Here is an 11,088-nt window from a genome sequence, read left to right on the forward strand (position 1 = left end):
AGGTGCCTACGGGGACTTCGTAAATTTCAAGACGATATGTCGGTTCAGTCTTCCGAAGATGCTCATAGGGGTAGGGTGTGCATGTGTGCGTTCATAGGGGTGAGTGTATGCACGTGTATATATATGAGCACTTGCGTCTGTACGGTGTTAAAGAAAAAACCCAAGGATCCATGAAAGGGCGATGTCTTCCCTCACTATGCTAGTATGCAAGTCGATTTGGAATGAAAGGAACGCAAGGGTTTTTCGACACAACTATGCTCCTCCAACCATCCTTCTTCGCACCATCCAGAAAGCGGCGATTCTTTGGGCGACCGCGGGGGCGAAACATTTGGGCCACATTCTACTGGGAGAGTAGTGCGGGTGTGTTATGCACCCCATGCTTGGGGCTTTTACTTTCTTGTCTATTGTAACTTTGAAAGACCTTTTTCCTCTCTTAATTAATGAAAAGGGGCAAATCTTTTGCCCCACGTTTCAAAAAAAACCAAGAATAATGATTTACTCTTGCTCTTTGTCTTCTTTGTTATTCAACATACGTACATGCAATTGCTGACATGCATGCATGCACCGTCGATCAATGGTGCAGATTGTGCATGCATATATGTCCTGATCAACGATAAGTAGTAGAATGCCCGTGCGTTGTCAGGGGGATTTTTAAAATCTGACTGGTTTGTCATGATAATGTTCCACTGGAAAAAACATATGAGGTTTATGGATATATGATATTCTCCATTGCAATTAATGTCACTAAATTCCTCGATCCATCAAACCATAGGTAAGTGCAGAAGTAAATGAATCTGAGTTCAATGCCCTTGTGTTGCCACAAGCTAACAAATGTCTACAAAGAGAAATGTTGTCTGACATTGGAGTCATTGACTATCCACATGGGATGATACTTCATGGTCATGCGGTAGACAAAGGCATCTCATTACCGCCTTCCTCTCCTCCATCTTATCGGCCGCGACAATTTGCTTCTTTCCTCCCACTGTCCTCTAATCTATGTGTTTTCTCCCCTTACCTTGCACAACTATACTAAGAATCTTTTTCAACTCCAAACAATCTTGTCCATTTGGCCATCTCGTAGATTATAGATGACTCACACGTGTTGATTATGCCAATATTATGACACTGGCAGAATCCACGCACTAAACATGTGATGGTGACCGGGCTTGGTTAGTGGATGAAACGTGCCTACGTTTAAGAAATGTTTACTCAAAACAGATAGTTCCGGGGATAATTTATTTGAAGGAAAAGGAGATATTTGGGTTCAACACAAATTACCGCATACATCTTAGGGAACAAATTTCATCAACTCATCATCTAAAATAGATGGACTTCTTATTAGGGGTAGATAGAGTTGCAGAATAATAGAAAACGATGTTATATATGCTCCAAGATGGACTTTCTTATTATGGCCAAAATTCTGTGAAGCAAATAGTGAAGACTCAATAGCATGAGTTGATGAAATTTGTTCCTTTTAAAAGGTAAGTCACATAACACCTATAAATCTATTTTTCCTTCCTCTTGGACACACAATAAACCGTGTCATTGTATATAGAGGAAATAAATTAACAACTACAAACAATAGCCTTCTACTTTGCACAACAATCAGTATAAATATACTTTTATGACATTGTGCTAACAAGATCTAGGGGGTGGTTGCCCCACCCATGCGTCGCCGTAAGTTGGAGGTTGCAGTAAATTGATAGTCTTGGAAGAGTGGGCTTGGTCAAGTCGGTCATGTAGTAGCTGCTAGTGACCTGATTCTGGACAACATTGTCCATCTTGCGGAACTCCTTGTGCATGCCAATGGGGAACGCAGAAGGCTTGGTCTCCTGCTTCTTTGTCTTGGTTGTCAACAGGACCACATTCACCTCCTTTTCAGCAGCTAGTTGCATCGAGTCTTCTTGTTTGACAGGTTAGAGTACAATCGGCTTGGACATTGTACAAGTAGCTGCCTCGTTGGACTCCTTGCCGAACTGAACCTTGCCACGACATTGCGAATTGCTACATCATCAGGTCATAGTACAATGCATGTTAGATAGTTACAGTTTATGATAACCTTTGCAGGCATGCTGAACAAGATATATTAAGGAACCGAAGATCAAAGGTAGCAGTAGCACATGCATAAAAGTTACAGGCGATATTTCCATTTTTAGTGAAATGAAAGTAGAGAAGGACAAGCTAAGGCCATGTATGCACAACCAACATATGAAATACCAATGTACTATAGTCGGGCATCATTTCAGTTCATAGATAATCAGTGAACAAGAGGGCATCATTTTAGTTCAAAACCAACCTGCCATATAAATTCATGCTAATTGAAAGGGTAAAACTACTAACCCATCTTCAGTAATTCTACAGCCAGAGAAAGTTAGAACATAACTGCTCATTATAAATTCTAGAAATGATTTTCATCACTATGCCATGTTACAAAAAATACCCCCACCCAAAGGTTAAAACCTAAGAAAGAGAAAAAAATGTATTTCAGAGTTCATGTAATATCCAGAAAATATTGAGCATCAACTGATCCACACATATTGTAGCCTAGAGAAAATGGCTATCTGAATTTCTAAGAACTTATGAATGCTTAATAAAATCAATTAGCTTTAGGAGAAACATACTCAAACACTATCTGAGTCAATTGTTACTCATTAATTCCCTATTATGACTTTTTGTGCTAACACTACAACCTAAAACAGTAAATCATATAACAGCAAATGGAGGTACATCCAAGTGAAATGGACCATGATTATTCTATGTACAAAGCATCACCAATTTGTTTCTTATACATATATAAAGATTGATCCGCATATCGAATTTAGTATTATCAGAAAAATATGTGATTGATGCACATAACTGTTGCTTGTGCTTAAAAAAAATACAAATTGGCAATGTGGATGTAAAACAGCACCCAATGGTATAAAATGAGCTATTCTGCTTCCGCTCGTTAGATTTTCAAAGACAATCTAATGATTGGCAAGCACAAACAATAGTTTCCACTGCAAATCACCCCCAAAACAAAAAGGAAACAAGCTAGTGTGGAATCGCTAATACACCAGAGACCACTATTTGCCCTAACTGACGATAAATAAATATAGAAGGTGGAGGGATAAATGTCTCAATGGCTTTAAAACATGAAAATTCTTTAGACGACCTTGTAAGCAGGACTCACCTGTTCACACCTTCAGCACCAGATTCAAGCAAGAATAAACATACACACACATATGGAGTCTCATATTCCAGCTATAGAATGGACCTATCACTGCATATTTCCTAATAAATTCATCAAATAATGTTCAATTAGCATAGCCATCTTGTATATATGGCTTTACTCTGGAGATAAAATTATTAATATCTGCTAGATACAATAATGTTCTAGACATCGCTGTGAGCAAAAAATATGGGTCTCCAAATCTGAACTAACAATATTAGCCCAACAGATTAGGAAATCTGCTCCTACATGCATGCATGATACACCATCGATCTTATCTTCATCAAGGAAAAGGAAAAGAATAAGAATAAAACAAATTGCAGTGATTGTGGGTATGAACATTTTCTGCAATCAGCAGTCATGCATTTAAAATGTCTGAGATGCTTCCGGTTCCCCCACCAATTGAAACATCCTGACAAAAGCTCTAATCAGATCTAGCGACTCGGCAAAAATACAAAAAAGGAAAAGAGCTTCCACTAAAAGCAATTGGTACCGTTCTTTCCTTCTTATTTTCCGAAGGAAACCAGTTTTCATCTCTCAAAGCTTCATCTGCTGCACATAGAACATATATGCTATAAATCCCATTATTTCCTTCTTCTGATTTTCCGAAGGCAGACAATTTGCATCCCTGAAAGACTCATCAGCTGCGCATAGAGCATATGCTATAAATCCCAAATATACTGTCATGGAAACAAAAATGTTCGATAACCAATTCAAAATCTGAAACAAAGTTTAACTATGAGACATAAAACATCACCAGTTACATATTAGTCATACGATAGCATCTCATCAGAACATAACAGATTTCCAATGGTAGAAGAGAGACAGTCGGTCGACCACAATGAACGTGTAACTAATAACTTCTATCTACTTAAATCATGGAGATAACTGGCAGAAGAAACGCCAAAAACAGGTCCAACAAAGTGTTGTGGCATTGTAGACTGTTACTCCAAATGGCACTGAAGATAAGGGTCCTTATATCAGTACCAGTTATCACATGACAGTATTGCAACATTGTCTACGGGAAAGCATGTATAGTATGCTGAAACATAACAACCTTGTTTAAATTTCTCTTGATGAAATCCAAGAATGCACCGACACAGATACATGTATTAGTATAATGCTGATAAGGATATGTAAGTTCACAAATAATATATCATCACCATCAGCTAATTAAAATTCAGTTCATTGAATAAGTACACAACTTCATCAGCATTTTGCGCATAACATTCCCATCAGCGAGGGTGAGTTACCTAGCATGCACAGAGCAGGGCGACCTCAGCAGGTGTGGACAGAGTGCTCACCAGTCCGATCAAATCTGCCAACATCCCGAGCTCCACCATCGCAGGCAACTCAAATTCCCGGCCTTTGGCGAGAGAACAAACACAACCAGCAGTCAACAAGATGAGAATAAGCAAGAAATCATGCTGGATCAGAAGGATGTCAAGTAGGAATTCATATATGATAAATCACAAGTGGAACAATCGCAGAAAAGGGAACAACAGTCCAATCTCACAATGACAGTGGGAAAACCAATTTATACCGGATAGTTAGGCCTCGTGTCCACGCCTCCTCGTCGAAGAAATACACGGGAGTGGCAACTACTAAACTAAAGCAAAACAACAGAGAAGAAACCTAGCCGTGAGAATAGAAAAATAACTAAAATAATAATAATAGGAAGAGAATGAAAGGAGTTACTGTCAGCCAGCTAAGGTCTTGATCATTAGTTTCCTTTTATTTTGAGGGATTGATTGTTACTTTCCTACCCAGGCAAACATATAACTAATAATGTATATGTTGTGAAAGGAAAATAAGATATAGAGTAGCCTTAGAAATACTTCTCTTTCCCTACTTAAGTGATGGTGTACGAGCATGAATTAAATCTAATTTTGAGGGGTTGCATACCAGATTGTATTCAATAATTCATACGATAGCAAAAAAAATGCTTCCATCCTGATCTTTCACACCCAATAATTACTTGTCTTATCCTTTATAACATATTGTATATCTATTTCACACATTAATATGCTCGATGTTTCTTTATTCGCCAATCCCTAGCACTACATGACCATCAGGTAATGTAGCTACTGGACATTACAACTGATAAGCTTCTTGTCAGCAAAAACGCTTTAAAAGTCAACGCTGAAAAGATAGTACATCTACTGGAAGCAGAAAGAATGCAGCACACAATTACATACATATATCATTTATAAATGTAACCTTCGTTCCTACTTAACAATGAATCTGTCAACGGGGATGCATAATATAAACCCAGATGCAATAATTGATGTCTATATTTTACTGGGTGATGGGAACATGTAGGCTGCATCATACGAATCCAAAAGATATTGGAATTCTGCAAGGAGGCAAACAAATCGCTACATAAGAATGACTCTTTCCTCGGTATATGGCTGTTTTTTATGTTTCGAACAAAACAACGGCAAAGCTTATGAGACCTTGTTTGGTCTGATCCTATGAGAGAATGTAAGCCCTGCCCAAATTGAACAACACTATAGAGGACTAAAAAAAGAGTGCAAATTCAGGAGGACTAAACCATTACATACCCAGTGGTCGTTCACATCGACTACCTTAGTCCTGCGCCGTTCTCCAGCAGCACATCGTCCATGGCCATGGCCTCGCACAACGTCGTCCAGCGCAGCAGCGATGCCTGCTGCACACGTTCTTCCAATTTACGCTCCCCACATGCTGCAAAAGACCAACGAAACACATGTGTGCTCGAATCATTCAACAAGGTGGCCCAAATCAGTGCCAATTCAAGGCCAGCAGTATCAAAAATCATGTACATAATGAGAATTTCAAAAGGAAAGATCATGCATATATATATAGAAGAAACACTAATAGACATGATTTTGAGCAATCCAAGAATCTGGTAAAAGTTAAATCTCAAATGTATAGGGAATATTAGTATTATCTTTCTCATACCTTCTCTTCATTCTGGAAAGACAATGATTAGAGATATATATACCATGCAGATAATTGAGATTTTGTTAACACGTGCTACACACATCAACCTGCACTCTGATGGTAAATTATTCAGAAAAAAAATTGACATAGAGCAAGAAGAAATCATATTTCAGTCTTGAAATAGAAAAACAGTATACCTATTATCCCATCTCAGTAAATATTTGACACTCAAGATAGTAGTACAATAATCTGTACCAACAAAATAGGGCAGGTCATAACCAAAAACTCAAGACGAGTTTGAGCTCTTTATTGAGAATCAGACCAAGAACCATAGAAAATTTAAGAAAGAAGATGGAAAATGAGGCATAGCTTACTGTGTGGTTGGACCCGGTCCAGCCGAAGAGGAAGCAATCAGGCATCATGGACCCTGTTGTAGAAGTCCTCGATGGCAAATAAGGACCCCGGGGCGGGGCGGTGTTGAGCAATGGCAAGACAGAGACGTCGACATGCTTCACGCGCAGCCCCGGGACAGACTCCTCAAACACCTCCGCTGTTGTTCAACGACGGGTCAGCTACGTCTGTCCGTGCGTGAGCAAAGAGAAGAAGGTTCGGATCAGAGAGCGTACTGGCGTGGAGGAGGCCTTGCGAAGAGAGCCCGTCCTCGAGATGCCCGATCCATACCATACGGCATCCCACACAGCCGCTGTTGACCACCGAAGCACATCGTCCCACTTTGATTCCATCCAGTCGGAGGTCTGCGACATCCAGATGGAGCCACCTCCATTGCCAATTCCACCTCCCGAGTACCGCATCACCTGGTTGTCTTCTTCATCTCCGGCAAGCCAACGCCATCGGGCTTCCGTCTTTAAAAACTGAAAATTGTTACACACTAAAGAGTACAAGACGAACAAATAATGATTGCAATTTTTTGACCCTGCGACCTGAAGTGCGTTAGTATCCTTAAATGTTCATAATCAAGAATTCTTTTGTGAATATCACTTAGAAAGTTAGAATCATGAAGAACGAATCTTACACATAACCGCTTGGCAGGAGCGGTTCGCTGTCTTATCAAATTATACGCATAGACAGTGACTTAATGAAAAGATTTATTCTTGACACACACTAAAAGAATGAAATTAACAACTTCATTAACACCCAATGACCGATTCCTCAGGTTGATTTATCAAATTAAATTAGTAGGCGGGCTGGCTCAACAACACCGGGCTATAAGATGCAACCTTTGTTTTAGAACTCATGGCAGGAAATATGCTTGTTGTGCAAGAGAGACGGACGAAAAAGGCAAGAGACATGATCTTGGGGAGCAATGGTCACTTCTTCTCCAGCCTCCACGTGCGGTGCAACCATGTAGTTGATGCACTTTTCGCTTTGCTCCACTTAGGCAATGCCTATCGCAGCACAATGCTCTTGAGCAAGGAGAAGTAGCAATTGGCCAGGTTCTTCGTGGTCTTGAACTCCTACATCAAAGGTCATAACTAATCGAACATGACAATCAATCTTAATCAAGCAACCGATCATTCAATAACTAACTAAGAGAGACATGGTACTTACAGCGCCAACGAGGTCATCTTCTAGAATTGCTAGTTCAACATCATCTCTATCAGGTCATCTCCCATCTGCCTCACTCCTACCGGTGGGAGGTAATAGTGAAGAATAATCATGTCCAGGAGATGCAGCCTCAAACATCTCTTTGTTGCTGGAGTGACTTAGAGCTATTAAACCTGCTCCAAGACTAGCTAAAGCTGGACATACTATAACAGGGAGACCAGTGTTTTTCCTTAGTAGTCAAAATTCTTTGTGAACCAAACAAGCAGCTGCCTACACTCACTACCCTGCAAAGCATGCCAGGAATAAGATAGAGCGGAAGCTCTGTAGAATATAACTTTAGTCAGTTGCATACTTAGACAACTGGAAATTTAGAAAACACCAAATACACATTAGGCAATGTCAGAATCGTGAGTTAATACCAACGAGGATGCGGCCATACCGGACAGGCCTGCCTGTAAAGTGCAGGGTGTGCTCCTTACCAATAGGGCACGATTAGGAGGTGGTAGGGGATGTTGCGTGCGCTGTTGACATGGCGGGTGGAGACGGTGGCCAGCGTGCGGCTCCCTAGAAGACGACCTTCTTCCGCCACCATGCCCAGCATCCTGGCAAGTGCGCCCTCCCGGCTCAGCACACCGACGACAAGCTCGACGGTGACCTGGCTGGCGTACACCCGCTTCAGCGTCATTAGCTCGAACACCTCCCAGGCGACCCAGAACCGGCCGGTGCGCTGCACCGCGTGCAGCACGGCGTTGAAGGCGGAGAGTGAAGGGAGCACGCGGTGGAGCGCCAGGTACCGGCAGGCCTCGAGGGCCTCCTTCGGGAGGTGAAGCTGCGCATAGGCGTGCACCAAGAGGTGGAGGCCGCGGGCCGTCGCGGAAGTGCCGCTGTCCTTTCTTCTTTCTTCCTCCTCAAGACTTGTACTCTGTTTGAGATAATTCTGTTGTAATCCCGCATTCAAATAAAGAGCACTAGGATTTACTACGAACTATTTGAAATGGAGTAATGGGATAAAGCACAACAATTCTAGCACGGCCAAAATCTATCTAAGAACCATGGAAAGTATCTCCTATGTACGCTATGTAGTTTTATGTGCTGCCATTTCACGAGGGAAATAGGGTTACCCCTCAAAAAGAAAAACCACGAGGGAAATAGGGTTACCCCTCAAAAAGAAAAACCACGAGGGAAATAGGTGTAAGTTGTGTGTTGTCGGATTTCGTGTGTTGGTGAACCATCTTTAGCTTATTCCATACATTTTTTGCTTCAACTATACAAGGTTTAGGGATAGGGTTTTGTTGACTCCTTTTCCATTGACCGGTAATGCAAGTATGATGTGTATCTCCTCCAGTGAATAATGTAAACTTATGTATTTTGATGAAATGGAATGCAGTTTCTATCTCGCAAAAAAAAGGGCTGCAATTTCTCTTTGGGCTGTTTTTTATCTAATAGAATAAATTGCATTTATGTTGTTTTCATTTAGATTAATTCACACAGATTATACATGTATCATGATCACAGACTGATTATCAGAGGAGGCGATGTATCAATCGTGACCGACAACGTCGACCTTGGGCATGGACTTGGGATCAAAATCACAACAACATCTGTCATCAGTCATGCAAAAAAGATGCGGTGTTCCCAATAGTGTCAACGCAAAAAGCTAGTACACAGAATGGAACAAAAAGCTAGTACATATAATGGATTAATTACTTGATCGCTTATATGTTCACCGACTGTAGGCATGGCAGGACAGCATCATGGCCGATCTAAGATCTTTTCTAGTATTCTTTGTGGTTTGATATTGGGGCGACGTGTTGACATAGCTCGTTATATAGAGGGGGAGATGTAATCACGCAGATCGATCCAGCCTGCCTCCGTTTATGGCGTTTACGGAGAGGATTAACTACCTGCCTAATTTTAGGATGGAATTAATGCATTAATTAATGGTTAATTATCGCCTCCTTGCTTCTTAGAATGAAAATTGATCCGTTTTCTATCTTTTGGAATTTCATATACACGCTCATCTCGCTGTCCACTCATCTCCACAACCATGGTTCAGATTGCAAAAACTAACAAACAAAAAGATGGCCTCACTTGCATGGCACCGTCAACTTTCACCATGCCACACTTTGGAGGAAAAGCTTACGTACTTTGATAATAAATAGTGAATTCAGTGCAAGTATGCGTGATCATGGACGACGTAGCCCTGCGGATACGCGCTATTGTCCATGGAGACTCTGGATCGGTCGGGTGCATGAACCGGTGCCAGAAGAGACGATGGCGAGAGGGTAGGGGAGGGAGTGGCAAGGACGAGAGCATACGTATTGGGGAAGACGAGAGACCTGCGGTGCGTGCCGGGAGAGAGATATGTACAAGTACATTGCGACATGACGAATCTCAAACTCAGAACAATGATGCACTCTTTTGTGTTTTCTTGTTATTCAAAATGCAATTGCTGAGACGCACGCATGCATATACATACATGTCCTGATCACCCCACAATGTGTGTCCAATAATGAATCAAGGCTATGCTATCAAGCATGACGGACGACGTCGTCGGCGACCTCGGGCCGTGCGGCCATGTCGCAACAGCATTCATCAGTCACGGGCTGGCAGCGGGGTCTATTTGGGGTATTGTTTTTGGCACATGCTTCCTTGCATAACGACTGCACGCATGGTCCGGGGATATCAAAGCAGATATCTACACACGAAAAAAAAATAGTTAGCAAAAGGTATGGATTATATACAACGGATCAGTTTGTAGATTGGTACTACAACCAATAGCTTGCTGGTACTTGCATACAAACAATATCTTGTTGGATTCATAGATCACATATAAAATATTAGTACATCTGTAAATAAATATAAGACATTTTAAAAGGCTTGCGTCCAGAGTTTTACAGAGGCAGATATATGATGAGAAGAAAATCACATGTCGGTCAGATAATATATATATATATATATATATATATATATATATATATATATATATATATGTGTGTGTGTGTGTGTGTGTGTGTGTGAAACGTGTTGCACTAACCTGATTCGGCATCACAGAACAGCATCACAGTGGCCATCACCACCATGAGGGCGGCCAAGCACACCACGCCTGTGTTCCTCTTGGTAAACGCCATGCCAAGATACTTATCTCTTTTCTACACTGTATGTATGTTTGATCTCTTCTTGGCTATGCGCTGATGCACAGCTCCTTTCGCTAGTGTTCCTTTAAATAGAGGGTGGAGGCGCACAGGGGAAGATTGGTCCTCCATGAGTTTATAGTCATAAGTCCTAATTTTAGCATTGGATTAATGTATTAATCAATGCGTGTCTAAAATTAGACGTATACGTACCCATCCCCGTCGCTTATCTTTTTCTTTTACTAGCTGGAA

At 41.2% G+C, this 11,088-nt stretch overlaps 1 long non-coding RNA gene across 1 annotated transcript; it reads right to left on the reverse strand.

Moving 5' to 3' along the window:
• Window positions 1-10,102: 10,102 nt before the first annotated feature.
• LOC123083963 (uncharacterized) lies at window positions 10,103-10,887 on the reverse strand. The gene is made up of 2 exons (XR_006439363.1): window positions 10,740-10,887; window positions 10,103-10,400 (listed from the first exon to the last, which is right to left on the reverse strand). It is a non-coding gene; the product is annotated as an uncharacterized lncRNA (long non-coding RNA).
• Between the last annotated feature and the right edge of the window lie 201 nt (window positions 10,888-11,088).

The sequence above is a fragment of the Triticum aestivum genome, chromosome 1B, assembly GCF_018294505.1.
Source record: "Triticum aestivum cultivar Chinese Spring chromosome 1B, IWGSC CS RefSeq v2.1, whole genome shotgun sequence".
Lineage (NCBI taxonomy): Eukaryota > Viridiplantae > Streptophyta > Magnoliopsida > Poales > Poaceae > Triticum > Triticum aestivum.